Source organism: Prinia subflava, chromosome 1, assembly GCF_021018805.1.
Source record: "Prinia subflava isolate CZ2003 ecotype Zambia chromosome 1, Cam_Psub_1.2, whole genome shotgun sequence".
In the NCBI taxonomy this organism is placed as follows: Eukaryota; Metazoa; Chordata; class Aves; order Passeriformes; family Cisticolidae; genus Prinia; species Prinia subflava.
In genome coordinates, this window is record NC_086247.1 from 87,473,263 (window position 1) to 87,493,750 (window position 20,488).

Below are 20,488 nucleotides of genomic sequence, written 5' to 3' on the forward strand. Positions count from 1 at the left end.
AGACTCTTAATTTTGTTTGCTCATTTTAAACTAAAATAAAAACTATTAAAAAAAAAAAGCTTACAAATCCCCATTTCCTGATGTGTTGGATCACCTAAACAGCAGGACATTGTAGAGGTATCTTTACACTGCCTGGCTTTTGGTTTGACAGCTCAGAAGTTGTGCTGCTGCTCTGACTCTCCAAGGCCCAGCTCTGAGCCAGTTTGGGGACCTTGTCAGGCTGGCTGTGGAGAGCTGGATGCTGTAAGTCAGCTTTAGCTCATGGGTAGAAAGCACCTTCCATGTGCACAGGAAGTTTGTGAGGCAATACTGAGGAGCTGAAGAGATTGCCTAAGCAGGGCAAGCATCTGACAGGGCTGGTCAGAAGTCCTGAGCTGCAAAAAACTTTGGAGGAGTTCTCTAAATCACCCCTGTGGATACTAGCCTCTCTGAATTGTATCTCATTAAAGGATTGTTAGGCATACATAGATATAAAGTAGGCTAGATATATTTCCCATGAAGAGCAGCATCTAGGCATTAGGAGATGGTCCATAAATTAGGTATACAGGAGCGAACACCAGTCTACCACTGCAATCTAGAGTGCAGCCAGCCTGTTTCAAATCAGTTTATATTATCAGTGAAAATATTTTTGGCACTTGTTCATAACCCTTATTAGGCAAAAGGAGATTATCCACTGTTTCCTTTAATGTCATCTGTTTGGTTTATGAGGAATGACTCAATGAAGTTTTTTTCGAACTCAAAACAAACAGTCTGCTTACACATGGATTTGTTTGTCTTGGGGAGCCTGCACACGTCAGATGTTAGAAGAGTGGAGATGATTTTCAGAGTCAAGCAGAAAAAAGAGAAACAAATGTCTTCCAGGAAGTGGCTGTTGTCATCTTTAACCTGTTGTAAAGATCTGAAAGAAAATTAGACCCATTACATGGTGTACTGAGGTAGTAAACTATTAGTTAGTTAGCCCTGGGTTCCTCTCTGGTAGAAAAAGTTTTATTACTTTGAATACAATTCAAAGCACCTTGGGCAAGAGCCTGCTTTGTGGTCCTATGAAGTGAATGATTTCTCTCTGCTGACAACTTGCCTGACTGTGCTGACCAAAGTTAGGCTGTGCATGCTCCCTTCATGTCCCCCTGTTTTGTGCAATAATCAACAGTTCATTATTGTTTGTACTGAATTGACTCCTCTCCTCATCACAAATTTCTTTTGTGTGTAGAGTGTACTTCCAAAGTGCAGCTTGAGTGTTTTCCAGCTCTTACTGTTGTGTAAAAATTTCAAATAAAGAAATAATTGGTAAGAAGACACATAGCTTGGTGTTGAGCAGGGTAGGAACAGCTTTTACAGTAATGATTCCAACCAGCTCGAGTTCACACTGGCTCAATTATGCTGTTAAGATGCTTCTTCCACATTTGTGTATGTTCAACCCCCACATGAAGGGGGGTTGAATATAACTGGTAAGGATTGTTTGTTGGGCACTGAGGTTTAGTTGATGCTCCATACCATACAAAATGTACCTAATCCCTCTAAAATTCATGAAAGGAGATACCATGCTGTAGGAAACTCATAAAAAAATTAAAATGGGTTATGAGATCTTGTACATAGTTATTGAAAGAACCTCAGACATTTTCAGAAGCACTGGCAGCTGGTGTAATAAACACCCATGAGACTTTGAAAAATGTTTATTGGGGTGCTTGTTAAAATAAGAGGCCTTTGCAACCTGGGAACAAAAAGGACACATCTAGTTTGAAATGAACATTTGTACATAACATTCTTAATGACATTACCTTATGTGGACCAATGTTTAAAGCATATTTTAAAAGTAAAATAATAGACAAATTAACAACAAATAAGTGTATGCTTACATGCTGAACGCAGTATGGTGGAATTGAAACAATCAAGAAAATCTGAGGCAAGCTTTCAAATGGACTGGACAGGTCAGGAGGAGGACAGTTCCCGATGTTAGGTATGTTATAGATGAGGTAAATGGATAGGAATTTCTACAGTGTTGTTACGGTGATCTTTCTGCACGTGTGTGTAATGTATATGTGTGTATATATATCTATAAGTATACTTATATATATAGATAGATAAAATATAGCTCACCTGCTCTTCTAAAATCTTGTCTCAGTGACGAGATCAAACGCATTCAGCAGCATATCACTCCTTCACTGATAGGAGTGTTTCAGACCTCTTAATATCAAAAATTCTTGGTGATTGTATTGGCCCTGTGGTACTGGGAACACCATAGGTTGCCTGCTTCTCAACTGACAGGTTAGAGCTTTCTGCATTTCAGTATTACGTAGTGTAATCAATAAGGGTACTACTTCTTTTGTGGTCTTAGAGGCAGTTAAAAATATATAAAAGAAAATAAGTGAAATCCAAATTATTTTCCTTCTGCAGCATTAGAGTTTTCATATGTAATTTTAAATGTAAAATACAATTCGAATGGTGATTTTAAAAAAACAATTTGCAAGTGTTTCATAGAATAATGGGAAATAAGTCTGTGAAGTATCAAGAAGTAGAATCAAGTTTGTCTTGTATTGGTTTTGACAGATACTTGTCTAACATCCCAATGAAAACCTCCAACTGGACATTCCACAATCACTCTAGGCAGTCTCTTTTAAGGCTTAACTGTTCCTATGATTAGAAAGTTTTCACTGTTTTCTAAATCTCACCTGCTGAAATATAAGTGCCTTGCTCCTTACGCTGCCAAAGTGCACAAGTAGAATGGATTATTCCCCTCCTCTTTGCAAAAGTCTGCCTTTCTCCTGTAATGTATAAAATAGCTTTCTTTTTTTTTTTTTTTTTTTTTTTTTTTTTTTTTTTTTTTTTTTTTAATTTTTTGATGTGCATGTTCCTGTTGAACATGTTTGCTACAAAAGCTACAGTGCGTTTGGTTTGGTCATGTTATCCTAAACCTTATGTCTCCTGTATATTTCCTGTGGTGTTGCTTTTCCCACTCCTTACAGACAGATCCACAGTCAGTTCCTGCAGTGATTTTGCTCACAGTTCCTTTCTAAACTGCCATAATACTGTATTCCCAAGGCATCAATAAATCTGATGTATTTTGACTATTTATCTTGCAGGCAATAAATATCTGTTTACAAAGTGTGTTTCGTGAATTCGCTCAAATTACATTTGGGCTGCTGCAATCTTGGAAAAAAAAAAGAGGCGTTAAAGGTTTGATGTGGGAGAACATTGCATTTAACTTCAGGGGAGAGCTAAACTTGTGATTCTGTCATCAGAGGTGAAACAGCAGAGCCCTATTTCTTGCTAACGTTAAACCATTTATTCTTATTTACCTGTCATTTTTATTACAGGCATTCAGTCTGATGCTCATGACAAAAAGTTCAGACATGCTTCAAAATGAATTCGTTGCATACCGAGTGTAGAAAACTATTACTTTATGGATGTGGCTGGAGGTGACTTGTGGTTTGCCACTGATTATAAATTATTTAAAGGGAAATATATATAATTGATATTCAGAGCTGATAGCGTCAATATTTATTGGAACATGCTCTCATCTCTGATTTTTTTGTGGCTATAAGTGTGTGGATTAACCCAGGCATTTGGCACTTTGCACCTTGGTGGGCCCAACAGCTCTGCACTTACACTTGATCTGATAGTCAAACTGCTATTCCTGCAAATATTATTGAAAACAGTGTTAAGTTATAATTGGGAGCATACATTTTATACTATTGAGATGGCATGATGAAAAATAAATTCTTACTTTCTAATAACATAGTATTTCCTCTAAAGAAGAGGGTAATTCCTTAAACAGGTAATGTGAGTAGGATTTACTCAAGTGAATGATGCACATATATGTAAGAAGCTAAATTTCTGAACCTATATGTAGTCTCAGCACAAATCCATCCCTCTCTTGCATTCATCTACAGTAGCAGACAACATTGGTATTCACAAGAATTCCTAAACCTAATCTGCTTTGATCCTTTTGAATCTACACCCTAAGATTCTTCTGGCAGATACCACAATTACCTTTTTTACTGTTTGCCCATCCTATGCTGAGCAGGTGCAGCAACTTGTGCCCAACCTATGAAAAGTCAGTATTTGCAATGTGGTCTTGAGCTATGGCCCTTGTTCTTGCTCTGGGGGACCACTGCAGAACGTTCCATCTTCATGATTTCCCCTGTTTTTAGTGTGGTCATGAGAAGAGATTTTTGTGTTTGTTTGTTTTGGTTTTGCAGAGTACAAATTGCATTACTGCTTCATGTTAGATGTGTACTTTCCCTTAGACTTCTTGGCAATAAATGAATAAAAGCAAGAAATTTTACTGCATACCAAAAATGAGTGTCCAGTGGTCTTTTGAACACCATGCTCCCATGCAACTCTGCCAACCATTAGAGCTAAGGTGTTCAGCTGCTAAGATCGAAGTGGGAAGATGGGCTTTGGCCACAGTTCACAATGTCTCTCTTATCTCAGAAATAAGAGAAGAGTTGATATTTTCAGCCTGCAAATCTTTTATATTTAGAAGTTTAGGGAATGATATGTGATCAAAGACTGTGTAGTGTTGAACTTATAGGAATTTGTGTTTAATGTATAAAGCAACATTCCTTCTGTTTAAACATGAAATCTGAACTTCAAGCAGAAACTAAAGCAAAACTCTGAGAAGGTGCTGAAGTTCATGTAGGTTCATGGTGCATAGTCCAGCTTGTCAACTTCTCTGCTGAGGCTACCTGAGTTAGGCAAATGCTTCCTTCTCTGCTGGATGTTTCAGGTCCATGCTGCTGCCTGTGTGCTGGCAAGGTAAGACTAAGTGGGTCTGGAGGACGAGGAGGAAGAGACAGTGTAACACCTCAGGTTACAAAGCAGAATGGTAGCGTTGAGAAAAATAGGCTGCCAAACACATACTCAAGGTGCTGCTTAACAAATAAAATCCTTATGATTCCTCATTTCTGCCAGAAAATATGCATGACATTTTATCTGTAACCTGTTTGGTTTTCATGTCTAGCTAATGTCTTAACAATACGAGAGAAACATTCAATGTGTAATGATCCTTTTGCTTACAGTGCTGATTTTCAGTACTTTAGGTTTTGGGACTCCAGTGTGACACACTTAGACATCATCTGTCCTTTATAACATGATTACTGGGGTCACTGGAAGTGATTTTAATGAGCCACTGAGGGTCACTACTCACTATGGAATGTTTTGAGAACAGATGTGCAAGACAGGGATCTGGACAAATAATTTTGGAACAAATTACCTGTAACCTCTAAATCCACTTAAGTGTTGAAATGGAATGAACAACTGCTAGGTTGGTTGCTGCATTTCTGGTGCTGACCTTGGGCAGTTTAACATGCAACTACATTTAAACCATAATAAATTAGTTGTTCTGTGTTTTCCGAGTTCCAGCACAATAGTGGGATCCCGTTATTTCAGAAGTTCTAATGAAACAGCAATAAAAAGTAATCAATACCGTAAGGGAATCTGCTAATTAAATAAAACATAGAACATCTGTGAATATCCAGGTAGAGTTTTGGCCATATATATTTTCAAAAACTGATTATAAATGTTGAGGAAAATATGTGACAAAGAAAAAAAGGGAGGGAAATAGTTTACAGAAAATAGGCATAATACTGAGAGCTGTTTGGAGCTCTCGTATTAGCTAGGTTCAAAACGTGTCTGATGAGATACATTATTCCCTGGTCAGGTAACTCAGCAGTAACAGGCCACAGAGCATCCTCTTGGGCATATTTTTGACAAAGTAAATGGACCCTTCTTAACAGTTGCTTCAAGTATTCAGAAATGAGATTTTGGCACTCTTTCTCTATCATCAGACCTTTCTGCTTTGAAAGGTCTATGTGCCTTCCCATGAGATGCAGATGTAATGAGGTATCACTTGCATCATTGTGATATCAAGTATCACACCTTGCCCAGATTAAGTGATAAGTCACTGTCACTGAGAATGCTGTGACAGATCACGCTGAGACAGGCATGTGCTACATATCATGAAATCCATGGAAACCTGGCATTCAGTCAATATAGTGTCAGTATTGCCTTGCCTCATGGTGTGCTTAATTTTCTTTTTCTTTTTTTTTCTTTTGAGCAAGAGGAAGAAGGGAGAAAGTAATACAAAATTTGAACAGTCTCCTGTTATTTGGGTGAAGGAGAAATAAGATACTGTCTGAGGGGCTCTGTAAGCTGCCTCTGTTTGGGGGCCTTTCACTGAGGGCATATTCAGGAAAAACTGCCTCATAAAACTCTTAGGCAAATCATAGCTATAAATCATAGGCAGCAAAACAATTTCCCCCAAGCCAATGGCAAATCGTTGCTATATCTTGAGTGTAAATTACTAACAATCAGCAACACACCTAGGAAATGGAGCAAGTCTACAGTATATTTACGATTTATCAGAGCTGAATATACTTTTGACAGAATTTAAGATCTCCAGAAAAACATAAAGAAATAGTTTTGTCCCTTAGGTTGTACTTACCTACCTTTCCTGGGGACCTTCCTGCTGGTGCAGGAGCTGCTCAGTGCTACCTTTTTTATTGCTCATTCCCAAGTCTGAGGCAGTTTGGGTTTTTTTTTTTCTTTCATCAAGAGATATAATCTGTTAGACAAGATAATTAAATGTGCATGGGCTAAATTCTGTTCTTATTTACAGAGTCTGCAGTAAATCTGAACTCACTCCAGTGACTGCAAAGGAGTCATTCTAGATTTATGTTATTATAAATGGGATCAGAATTTGACTTGTATAAATGAATATTAAAGAGGGAAGAGAACTGTTCATGTTCACACTCCTAGCCTCTGGCAAAGGCTAACTTAACTTCCTTAGCCTTCTTCATTGAACTGGAGAGGTTCAGTCACCACTGCTCTTTAGGAAGGATTGAACCTGATTTTAGAGCTTTCAGAGAACCAATCATAATTATTAATTAATATTAGTATTAATTATAAATATGTTACTGCCAAAAAAAGTCTAAAATAATTCTGACTGTATCTCTGGTTCTGCATTCATCTTTGGTAAAATTAAGGATCATTTCTGTGCTTCAAACACCTTTTCTTCTTCATAAATTATACTTTCCTTTCCCACTGATATTGTTGTGAGAGGCACACTGACAACCAGGTGATGGAAGTACACCTCACTATGCAAGAAGTCCGTATTTTTTTACAAATTAACACAGTTTGCTGCTCAAGGTTTCATGCCACTCTCTTGCCTTGGTGTCTCCATAAAAGTCCTGACTTAACTCTTAAACATTAGGCTTTCACTGAGATTGAGCAATGGTTGGATATACAACATGGCCAAATGCTGAATTATTTCATACTTAATGTTATGTCGTCCCCATTTTTGTTTTCTTTACTGTAGTGGAGAGCAAGAAAATGAGTTTAACATACATTACATACATTTTTGGTAAACATTTTTCTGAAAAGAAATTTTTTTTATACTGTGGTAAATCAGTCTCCACTCAACTATAACCAGCAAATGAATCATTTTGAGAACTGACGATTGTGGTTGAAGACTTTTTTCTCCATCCTGTGATTGCAGGTACATAAATCAAAGTCATTTTCTCCCTCCCCACACCCTCTTCCAGTAAACAAAACCTAGCTATTAGAAAGCAGGGATGCTGGATTCATCTCAGTTAACACTAAGTTTTGGAGAAAGATGGGTGTTGTTATAGAACTCAGATATAAGTGGCTTCATTATTTTTGAAGAATTTATTTTCTCCCCTGACAAAGAAGGGGTCCTGCAGTGGATACAGTCATTGCCTTATTTGGTAGTTGTTATATGCAGTAACTGCAAAGACAAATATTCTACTCTTTTCTAATTTGTGTATATAAAATAAGAAAGTAGGTAATACTAGATATTTTTGGTTTACTGCTTCCATTTTTTTTTCTCAGAAGAGTGCAGTCTTCTTTTGTGATTGTATGTGAAGATATATATTAGGTGCCTTCCAAGTAAAATCATATTCTATACAGTGAATCAGTAGCTGATTTGTTCAGAGGAAGACCTGAGATGCTACAGGAGGATAAAGGAGATTCAGGTGTCCGATCCTGGCATTGTTTCAGGTAGGGAGGGATAAGGGCTTACCTTTGTAAGTGAGACTTCCTCCCTCGGGTTTTCATCTGTGACTTCTTCACTGTGTGACTTAATGTAACCATGATCCTTTTCTAGCACCTACCCACCTCCCAGTTTTCTTCTTCAGCTCTAGACTACCACCATTTTACTGTAGCTATAGACTTTTACTGCTTAACTATGAATAGCCTAGAAATGAAATGATTTATCTGAACATGTACAAAATCCATTTGATCTTGAATAAAATAGACTTCTGTCAGTAGAAAGCCAAATCAGCTTGCTTTTTTTTTTTTTAGTGAAGAACAGGCATGGTTTCTGACTTGGTTTCTCGCTCTTCAAATAGTTTGATTAGTGCATTTTTAACTAATGGAAGTTTCTGAGAATGACACAAGCCAAACCATGAATAAAACCTGTAGGCTGATGGAATAACTTCCAAAATTAAATGTATTAATTTGTGGAGGAAAATGTCCCCATCACATTGAAAGTGTCCTTGCTGTATCATATTTTTCTGGTAAGAATAAGAAAGTAATCCCCTTTTTAAATCAAACCAAGACTGGCACTTTGTTGAAAGCTGTTAAGTGATTTAGAATATAAATTCAGCTATCCAAAAAACCCCAAACTTATCAGGGTTTGAATTCCAATGTTTATTCTACTTGTCATTATCTGTTAATGTATTCCCTTCTAGAGGCAGAACAATAAACCTCCGATGCCACATAAGGCAGGAATGTAGCCAGTAGTCATCCTGGAGCTTTAATGTGCTGTGGGAACATTGGAGAAGGTTTTTTTACATCAGGTGTATTTTTTTAAACCACCTAATAATTTCCTAGCCAAGTAATAGACAAGGTGTGGTATATCTTGTATATTTTATATGAGCGAACAAATGAAGTAATTAGCAGGGATGAAAATAATCTGTCAGGTCCAATGTACTTCTAAAATATGCCTTTTAATTATTATCTTCACTTGATTCTTCACTCTTATTGGTAGCAGTGTGATTTTTGGGTAACTGATGCTGAAGCATCATTTTCAGTTTATCAGTGCACACAAAAAGATGATACTAGATATATTTAATTCTGAATTTGTTGACTTGAGTCAATCTGGTGCTATACTCAGGTACCTCTGTGTTCATTCTTTATTCATCTTTCTTTCAGTTTGATACACAGCTTTTTTGGTGTTTCACACAGGTATTGTCAGAGTAGCAGCTATTTCTTTTAAAGCTCCTTTTATGTAAAGTGCAGCTAATGTAGTTTTCTTCAGATAAAAACTTGGAGTCCTCTAAGTGTGATTCCCTGTCATCTCAGACCATGAAATCAATGCATCTTTGAGTGTCAGTCTTTTAAGATTTTAAGTCTTGGCTATTTCTCATACTTTATGTTGATTGAAATTCTATTCACATAAACGTGGAACATGAGCAAATCTAAGCAAAGATGTACTAAACATTTGCATGACAGATTATATTTGGTGACACCAGAACATTTTTCAAAAAAATAAGTACTAAAATCACCTATAGCTCCTCAGAAGTCCGGTTAGTTTCAAAACCCATTACACAGCTGGCTCAGTGAGACTGTGCTTGTTTCTTCATAGCTGTCCTTGGTGCAATAACATTTAATTTGTTCCCTTTCCCTTCCTCCTCTCAGGTAACAAGGCTGCTCTCTTTGAAGATGGCAGGCCCCAGGGGAGAGACGAAAGCTGCCTGTTGTAACTGTGGCTCAAGAGGCTCTCAACAAAATAGCTTTCAATTTTAGAAGTTGCTTTCACACTGCAAACTGTTCATTTGTTAAAAGTCAGACACAGGGTACAAAATCAAATTGCTCCCAGAAATTCCTCGGTATCTAAATCCTGAATATCTCTTGCTGAGATGAGAGATTGGACGACTTCTTTCAGGTCAAGAGCAACAGGTGCTACCCTCAAAGGCAGGGTTATTTGAGGAGCTTGTTGGGGAGGCTGCACACTGACCTCTAACAAACAATTTACCATCAGAAGTTCTTATGTGTTCCCTTGGATGATCAGAGCAGACAGAAGGAATATAATGCTGAAATGAATGATTTGCGTTATCCGTCCACTCTAATATACTTACTCCAAGGCTATGCAGTTAGCAAGGCCATTACAGGAATTTTTCTGCTTTCTTTTTTATCACATGCCTATAATCAAGGGTAAAAGGTGATGATTCCACATAAGAGTTTGGATTTGCAGCTTTTGGAAAGGAGTCAAATACAAGGACACCTCCCCCATTTGTCCTGGCCCACTCCCATTTTAATTAACTTGCTTGATTCTCCTGGGCTTTTTTGGTTGGCTTGGGTTCTTTTACTGGTGGTTTATGGGTTTTAGTCTTAGGTGGTATTGTTGGGTTTTTTTGGTGGTGGTGATTCTTGTTTTTGCTGTTGTTCTGGTTTTTTTTGGTGACTGTTTTTTGGAGTTGCCAGTGGGGTTAATTCCTTGGCTGTTCTGTCAAATGCTAGCTTCTAGTACAGATATTTGTGTATATATGAACAACTGTTTTTTAATAACCTGCCAAGAAGCTATAATCTTCCATTGCAATCCCTCGGGATTTAATTAGAATGGTTTTCCACAGCCTGACATGTTTATGGGGCATAGGTAAAGAGACAGTTCATAAAGCTGTCAATTTTCTGAGAAATTAAAGAAAAATTGGGCTGCTTAGTGCCTTGGCAATTCCATGCTGCTGATACTAGCATTGCAAACAATGAAATCAAAGCCTATGTAACAAGATACTGATGCATTAGAGATGGGGAGGGTTTAAAATTATATACAAAGGCATTTGTCAATTTGAATTTGAATGCATAAGAGGAGAAATATGGAAAACAAAATATGAACTCCAGTAGCTGCTGAGATTTAAATAATGCAAAACTGAACAATAGTATCTTCGTTGCTTTAACAGCAGCTGTAACTTTCCTGGGACAAATGGGAAGGGATTTAAAATGTGAAAGGAAGTAAGTGTGGACTGTGAAAACCCGAGAGATTTCCATGTTCTTTGCTACCTGGAGTCTCAGGATGCTTATTCTTATAGCAAAAGGGTACGAGCAATTCTTAGAGGTACAGCTCACAGTACGTTCTCGTAGCTGATGTAATCCAGGTCTCTTTGAGACTCTGATATGCGTTTGCCATTGAAAACAACCCAACTGCCAAATTTCTGTTTTCCTTTTTCTTTTTAGTAACTTTTCAGTTGAGCTATTAGGGTGTATCTGCAGCCAGCCACCCTCTTTAATGTAAAATAGCAACTATTCCCCCTTCTTCATGGCTCTCATGAGTGATTGTTTGTTAAAAAGGAATTGGAGTTGCCATCTCTGCCTGTCCTGCAAATCCCCTGTAACTTCACAATAGAGTTAAATTGGTATTAAGAGCAGTGAGCAATGAGAGTTTGGAACATGGTTTCAATAGCAGGGTGAGGTGTTGGTAAGGAAGCTCTGCAGCTGGCTTGACATTTAAACAGAATTTAATTAGGACAGTTCATGCCTGTGTTTAGTATCAAGAATGAACTTCTATAACACACTTTAATATGACTGTATATGAGGTCAGATACCTGTTTCATCTTTGCCATTCAATTGGAATAGGTTTTGCCTAAGTTCTAGAATTATATTTTAGGAATAATTATGGACAGGCTGTGGAGTGTTCAAGAGAAGTTTAACAGGTAGTACAGAAAAGAAAAGGATCACGATGTAGAACTTGCCAAGTAAAACCTTTTTGAAAAATGGTGTTTCTCTTGACTTCCATAAAAAAAAAAAATAAATTTGCAGAGACACAAAGGAGTTTTCTGATGTATCAAGGACACATCTCCAGGTCCAGCAAAGTCATGACAGTAAACAGTTTGTTCATTTATCAACAAAAATGACTGACATTAGGAGAGACTTTCTAGCTGTAACTAAATTAATCCCTGGATAGGCAGGGAATGCAGTCTTTGCCAGTGGAGACTTTTAAGGAGGTTGGACAAATTCTTGCTTGCGTGTTCTACCTGCTGTAGTGCAAAACAGAGAACTGTTCTAGTTCTGGTATTTTCCATTGCATTTTCTGAGAATTGGAGCATGGGCTATGTCACAAACTAATAAATTGTCACAGCTTCAGTTAATCAAGACTCACTGCATAGCAGTGACTGCACTCTGCTACCACAGATGAGGCACTTGAAAACCCTGATGTTGCAAAATAGGTGTTGAGGAGCAGGTGAGGGAATTAAACACATTTACTTTATCCAGATCTTGGACTGTGTTTGAAGGTGCTCAGGTAAAAAGGATGCAAAGCTGAACAATAATTCTGTTCAGGGCATATGGACTAGGCTCCATATTTCTCCTCAAAGTAAACAGAACAGTTTGACATTTCAGATTTGGTCTGAATGGTGCCTTGGTCACATGGTGTTACTTTGTGTCCTCTCTTTTTCTCTGTTCATCCATCTATTCATCTCTGACATCCTGGCCAAGACCGTTGAGTGTCTTTTGTGGCTGGAGTGTGTTCATAAAATGCAATGCAGTGTGTAATGCAACGAGACCCTGCACTGCAGTGCCCAGGCACCATTTCAGCAGCAATCACCATCAATGATGTCAACATCTACTGTGGATTCATTTGTTTAATTTCACTATGTTATCTTGTAAGCCATTTCCTTTTCATTTTGTCCTACTCTGTGTCTCTGTGGTTTCTCCTTTTGCTCTCATTTATTTTTCTTCATTAATATTACTTTTTTTTTGTTTTTTTTTTTTAGTTTTCCTGCCTGCCTAAGTCTCCCCTGTGTCCAGATTTTTAAGTTATAGTCATCTCCAATAAAATATATTGTAGGAGCCAGCAGATACAGAGTTTGTATGATGTGCCTCTTAGAAACATAAAACACCTTAGGGAGAATACTTTCTCAGCCCAAAACATTGTATTTTTCCTTCTTGCAAGATTATTTAACTTTCTATCTTTTTCTCATCTCTTTTTAGATTCCTACCATGCTTACTAGGTTGGTGGGTTTTTTTCCCTTAAAAGGAAGTATAAAATAAAAATCACCAAGCCATTGGATCTAGGGTCTTTTTAAAATATATTTCTGCATGTAAAAAAAGGGAAAATAAAAGTTCATAAGCAGAGAGACTGAAAAAGAAAAGACTAGAAGTCAAGGAGAGTCTGTGCTATAGGTCAGCAAAGAACACAGAGATTGAGTGCAGATCAAAGAAAGTTAAAAATTATTTGACAGCATTTGATTTAAAACAGCCCTGCTGAGAAGTCTCCTGTAATAATTTATCCTACCTTTCACTCGTAGATTGCTGAGCTGTCTTGAAAGAATTCAGAGACTGTGGAATGCAGCCACTATTTTCATTTATGATTTGAGAAGATGGGATGCAATGTAATGTGTCAATGTGAGATCAAGATGTCACCCTCTATCAGGATGACTCTCAATGATTTTCTACAAAAGGCTGCGAACTTAATATTCATGAGAAAGAAGGAGTTTATCCTATGCTTTATGAGGCTGATTGAAGAAAGCTTAGAATCAAACATCACCGTATAGAATCGTACCTTCTTCTGAGATTATTTCATTTTGTAGAAGCTCTCTCACATTATGAGTGCTTTTGTTGTGATGGGGAGGTACAATAAAAATGGAGTGAAATAGGCTGTGTTTAAGGTTAGTTTGATGTGGTATCTGGTGTGTTTTGTGTCTTAGAGACTTGCTTCTCATCTCAAGTGTATGTTAGAATCCTGACATTCCATTGAGTACAATCCTGTTCCTCCTGAGTTAGACACCATAATTTATCGCAGAGGCAGAGAATATAAATCATAAATGAATGCATAGAGGAAGACAAGCTGAAATGGCACTCATCAAGATTGAACTTTACTGCCTCAACTACAAAAATGTTGTAGGAAAATTTTACTAGGGTCCTGAAATATTCTTGTGGGGACTTCTGCTGTTAGATATGCAGGGCTGCCTTGACATCTGTAGCATCTGCTGCAGTGCAATGTCCCTGCTGGTGCTACACCTGCTGAATTCACATGTCAGACCATATCCTTCAAACTCATGAGGGTGTTTTAAAATTGGGAAAAGGTCATTCGGTGTTCTGAGATTGGGGGCTTTTAGAGTCACACCCAGTGGAACATGTCCATGAGGCAGAGCAATGTCAAGGTGTGTCATTGAGTAAAGTAGAAGGCCCAAATGCACTGGAGCTGTTCGTACTCTCACCACCCTTGGTGGGGACCACCAGCCAAACAACAGCTATACAGAGAGTGATCTGGGGAGTGCATTTTGCTGGCAGTAAATGCCTAATAATAATAGTAATAAATACTCTGAAACGTTCTACGGCAATTCCATTTTGGCTTAGACAACAGTCAAATTAGTGTTGCTGTTTTCACTGATGGATGTGGCCTGATTGGCAGTGGAACATAATTCAAGTATAGAAGGTTTCTGCTGCTTATCACAGGAAATCATATAAAATATGGCACAGTAGACCTTTTACATTTTTTGTCTGTTTCTATTATGTTTCTTTAGAAGGAAAATGACCTGTAGGAAATTAATTAATGAGCACAAATTAGATGCCAATATGTTTTAAGGGATGTAATTTAGTTTTTACTAGAACTCACAGAAGCTCCATCTAGAAAAAACCCCATGCATTTAAAACAAGCAAATAAACAAACAATGATGCCGAGTACTCATGCCTGACCAGTATGTTTCTTCTGGAAGAAGGAAGTCTGAATTACAAGTTTCCAGAAAAGGTTGATTAACATCAGCTTCTAGTCTTATACTTTCTTCTGTGCGGATGGTGTTTAGCACTTCTTCAAGAACATAAGTAAAGGTATGAAAGCAACTTTTGAGCACACACAGTATGCTGGCACTTCTTTTCTACTATACTGTAGCAGGAAAATTTTAATTATAGTAAGAACCATGACAAGATGTGTTTTTCTGCAGTTGTGCTGCTATTTCATGGCTAGATGACAGCTGTCTATATAGGAGACTCCTTGGACTTAAATATACAGGTTTACATCATCCACATCTATTTTTATTCAGATGCATCTGATCCTCGGCCTCTGGTTTGTCTTTAAGCTTTCACATGACTTCTTTAGCAAGTTTCTAATACTTCTTCTGTTCCGTTTTGAGACTATGTGTTTTGTTATTACCACATATCACTTCTAATTCTGCCTTGCTTCTTATTAGAGTTTTTTGACTATTTGCTGCCTACCACATCTCGTGTCTTACTTTTGGGTCTTCCTCCCTTTCAAGTGCTCATGTGTGCAGTGATTTCAATGAGCCCCACTTTAAAGCTTTCCTAAATTTTGTGAAATGTAAGCAATAAATATGTCTGAGCTGCTCACTCTTTTACTATATATATATGATTGAGGCTCACTCTAATTGGGTGTCTACTTCACAAGTGAATTTAATTTCTTACTGCAGCAAGAAATCTGGAATGACTGGGTAGCCTATGACCAGTTGTGGTGGTTTCCACTAAGGCCAGTTGATAAAGAACTTTATCAGGGCAACCAGCAATAAGGGTCTAAACTGTGTGGGTTTAATCGTTATTTGGAGGGAGTAGTACTCTTTAATGATGTCAGACCATGAAAACTGAGATTCCTGTCAGGAAAATGAAGAAACTAAAGCTTATTTTTTAGCCTAAGAGCTATAAATTTCAGTGAGACTTAACAAATTGTGTTAGTTTAAGCAGAGATACAAGCTTTTCAATAGGCTTGTGTAAGTCTGTCTGAGCAATCCTCACTTTTCTTTCTTTGAATTAAGACTACTTTGATTAAAATGTTCATATTAAATTCAACACCTCAGTGAATTTTTTTCCAAGCTTTGTGGAAAAGTCTTTGAGGCTTTTAATATATTATGTTTCCTCTAGTTCTATTTGAAATCAGAGTACATGCAAAGTGTGTATTTCCAAGATTATTAGAGTAAATGCTGTAACACTGCAGCACTAGATCAAAGGATTCACCAGTTACAATATGGATTTTACCATCCTTGCTTTAAATGTGTCTTCGAATGCAATATCCATCAGTTATGCTTGTGGCTTTCTGTTTTCTAAATTGCTGTCTTGAAAGATCTGCTTAACATCTAATTGCTAACAGTTTGCTTAAGGTTTGTAGCCTAAAAACAAGGCCTCGCTTTAGCCAGTTAATGTGGGGTTCACTTCTGTTCACTGTCTTCTGTAGACCTGATGTAAGATGATATTCCTTTGACCAGCCTCAGTTGTACAGTGAAGAATGTAGATGCATCTTTCCTTTATTCAGAGATACATTTGAGCAGCACTTCAGGGAAGTTGTTCAAGTTCCTTATGCATCTATGTGAATTGTGATTATTTTGGTGTGGGTTCAGTCTATGCAGTAAAAATAGAGTCCTGTGTTTCAGTGCAATTTTCCAAATACTGCATTTTGAGGTGTGACTTATGATCCCTGGTTTATATATATTTTTTCCCACAGATTCTGTGTCTATTTCAGCAGTGGCTAGTGAAGTGGGAATTCCAGTTTCCCAGATAACCAGAAGTCTTAGAATCATAGAATCACAGAATGTTTTGGATTGGAAGGGACCTTAAAGATAATCTAGTTATAACCCCCTGCCATGATCTTCTACTAGACCACGTTGTTCAGAGCTCTGTTCAGCCTGCTATGACAGGTCCTGAAATATTATTAGAATATGTCTGCACTTGTCTTTATATCTGTAATTAGGCACCTGTGTCTAAAGTCTGAATGAAGTTATCCTCTTGAATGATGCATAAAATGATGCATACAATTAATTCCCTGTAATCTCTATGACTTGTCCTAGTGTTGCTGCAACTGCAAGTGGATCTCCGTGTCATCTGCATTATCTGAGTTGAGCTCTGCTCTGTTTTTGGAGAGCATTTTCCTAATGAAAGTATTTTAATATTCAGATGGTATTATTTATTATTGTTGGTTTCATTTTTCCAAGCCATGGCTGTCTCGACTTTCCTAATCAGTGTTTCTCTAATGTTGCCTCCCCCAAAGATCTGGTGATGATCTACCTGAAGTGATCTGCAAGTGTGTTTTCTTGTGCCAGACACTATGTCCAAAGTCTAGTAGACATGAAATTCAGAAGTCTGCTGTAGTCACTGTGATGTGCTGTCTTGCACAGGATGTTGGCCTGTTGGTCTGTTCCCATAAATCCCAGTGAGAAGGAGAAATTGAAGGGGAAGCTATAGCCCCAGTGGCAGTTTCCTATGTACTATGAGTGAGCCGTAGGAAGCCAGCCCTGGGTGTCACCCTCCCCTTCCATTGACATCTTTTTCAACTGGGGACTTGATACTGTCAGGTATCACTGATGCTCCTCACCTTTGCTGTGCACCTTCCAATTCCATCACTGTTTGAGTCATTTTTGTCATGAACACTTTCTAATGATGTAATTGCTTTCAGCGAGTTACAAATTACCTTGCCATTGTTTTGGCTTACACTGTCATTGTGGAACCTGTGGAATCTCAGGTTCTAACCCTGTGTGTACTCCTAGAGTTGTCTTTTGGTAGTTTCAGACCAATACATGTGTCAGTCTCAGATGCAAAATAAAGGCATTTTCGATGTTGTTTCTTCCCCAGGGTCACCTGCAAAATACACAGTTCACACATTCAGCACTTCAAGGGAATAGTTGGAACTTAGAAAGGCCAGAAATGGGAGCATTTCTATTTTCCTAAAAACTGGATCATATTTCCATGTGCAGAAGGTTGCATGAGCAGTCACCCAAAGCTCAGAAACTGAGAAAACTGTGTGATTTTAAAGGTACTTTTCAGCTATACGCAGCAGGGAAGCACCATTTCACCTGCTGCACATACATGTAGCTACCGGTGGCTCAAATGAGAGAGATCAATCTTATGCTCAGCACTTGACTGTGGCTGAAATGGTGGTGGCATGTCAACAACCACAACAGGCCATGGGACTCTCAGATGAGGAAAGGATTTGAAGATCTAAAGCTGAAATTTAGGTGTATTTGTGAAGGGGAATGCAATCAAAGGATTCATTTTTTTCAGTGCATCAGAGGAAGGGGCTCTAAATACCCTCTCCCGAGGAATTCAGCTGCATATCAGTGAAGGTAAAGTGGATATAAGAAAAATGCCATGTATATGGAGAGCATTAGGAAAGGTCATATATTTCAAGAAAGAATATTGTTTACAAGGAGTGTTAATAGGTTTCAAGGGAAATGTTAATTTTTTTTCCTGGCTGAAATAGCTACTGTAAGTTTTTAATGGTTAATCATTCATTCTTGAATTTTTATATTAAGCATTTCATATTACTTTATTGACTTAACTTTTATGCTCTTCTTCATTTTGACAGTAAAGAATGACCAGGCAATACTCTTTGAAAATTGGAGACCATTTGCAGCTGCTCTCTGCTGAGGAAAGTGAATAATAGGGTGCCCTCAAGGAATTTCAAAGGTATCACTCAACAGAAACTTTTGTGTCTGAAGAAAACTAGATCATTTTATCATGGTAGGCATACTGATATGTTTGCTTTAATAAAATGCCATATTTCTGCCTTTAATCTCTTGTCAACCAGCTATTAAAACCCCAAAGTGTATGCGTGCAGCACATGTAAACACTTGTAGTTTCAAGTTTGTCACACAACATGCAAACAAAGACTGTAATTTTTGTTGAGTGAACAATCTGTAATAAACTTACTGAGTAATGGCAGTAAGGCTCTTTTTCTCACCCCTTCCTCAAGCCAAGAAATCAATTTGGTTTAATTCAATAATCCACGCAATTTTTTAAAAGCATTATCTAAATCCTACAGAGTCATCCGAAGTGGCCAGATGATGAAATAATGACAACTGTTTTCCATGTAAATAGTGAGGAGCACCTGAAATAATAGCAGTGTTGGAAGATGATTACTTATGAGAACTGACATTATGTGCCTTGAGCCCCCGGAATTTTGCACCTGCACTGAACAGTTCCCCTTGTCTTTCAGCATGGCAATTCTGTGCTGTTAACTCACTCATCATTTCTTGCCTGTTAAGGCAAGGCTTGACTCGGTGCCCACAGTAATAGAAGCTTGCTTTGGGAGTAAAAGACATTGTTTGTGACCCAGGTCTTGTGGTCCTTGCATCATGTTAATTCAGAAATTCTGTAACGTTTTTGTGGATACCTTAACGAGTTTGGGAATTATTTCAAATAATAGTAGAAGACTAAAAGATAATATTTTCAGAACAATGGCCAATAAATATTTTCTTAATAGCAGTTATGCTGTTTATGAAATAGGTAAAAGAATAATTACATTAACAGTTATCCATACCCAATTCTGCCAATCTGCTCAGGTATTTCAGAAGGTGGTATACATGAAAGAAGCCTCTTTGTTGATAAAACACTAACCCAAAAATGCAATGATAAAGTCTGATAAAAACTATATATTTAAGATTGTCAGCAGTCATATATCACACCAGTGAACCACAAGTATTGGGAAGTGTAGGGGGTTGAGAGGGAAGAATAAAGCCTCACATAAAGGCTGCCTGTGCTTGTGTCTGTATGATGGACCTCAGCACCTGAATGTGAACAAACTGGGAGTGAAGATTGCGTTTCCCTGAGCCCAGTGGAAAGGGAGCCATAGTTACTCTAAGCCAGTAGCAACACTGTAAACTGCCTGATTGTACCCATCCTTTTCCCCATTACATTAACTGTTGTCAGTGTTTCTTTCCATGGAATAGTGTTAAACTTTCTTATTTCTACTTCTGGGGAAGTTATTCAGCACCACTGCTAAGTTCCGTGCCCTTTCTTTATCTCCTATGTTTTATTTAAGATGGTGTTTATCATAATGAACCTACTATTAGAAGTACAAAATGTAATAAATTTCAAAAGTTACTATTTCATTGTTGATATTCCATAAATGGAACCCATAGTAACTTTTCATGTAGGGGAATGGTCAAGAGCAACATACCTTCATACAGCCGTGCAAATTGTTTTCCTTTTATTGTTACAGTGTTCTAGGTTTTCTTCTATTTTTCACTGGAGTAGCTACTTATACATGTGTGAAACTAAGATTTTTTTTTTTCCTTTCAGAGAAAGTTAATAGTCCTTTTCTGTGTTGAATTTCAAATACATGGTGCCCTAGGTTTTTTAGGTCCTTTTAAATCTCCTATTAATCTTCTTAGTTTTGGCTAGCTCATATAATTTAGCATATTTTACCACCTCTCTATAACCTTACTTTCTCCTGTCATGTATTTTCTTTGTTTAGTTTGTTGGATCCGTGTTCTAATTCTTCCTAAACTGTAAACTGGTTAACTAGTTTCTAAATCACAGGAAGATGTTCCTGTAATCTATTATTTTGTTTGTATCTTTTCACTGAACTTTTTTCTTCAGGTATGATGCTTCTCCAAACCTTTTTATTTTTAATAATAATAATAATAAAAAAATGACCCTGCTGATGAATCCTAATGCATTGAAAGCATAGGCTTGCATCATGGAATTTATGTTCAACTGCCTGTTTTATCCTTGGATTTTTGTGTCAACCTGTTAACTGAGTTATTCTCATATCCAGGATTGCCAATAGCACTTTTTCATTCACATTTCATAT

At 37.6% G+C, this 20,488-nt stretch overlaps 1 long non-coding RNA gene across 7 annotated transcripts in view; it reads left to right on the forward strand.

Annotated features, from left to right (window-relative positions):
• LOC134552944 (uncharacterized) overlaps window positions 1-20,488 on the forward strand; it is a 145,637-nt gene that overhangs the window by 8,739 nt on the left and 116,410 nt on the right. For all 7 annotated transcript variants that reach the window (XR_010080990.1, XR_010080984.1, XR_010080989.1 and 4 more), the window contains exon 2: window positions 18,260-18,360. This is a non-coding gene — a long non-coding RNA (uncharacterized LOC134552944). The remainder of the gene's footprint in view (window positions 1-18,259; window positions 18,361-20,488) is intronic.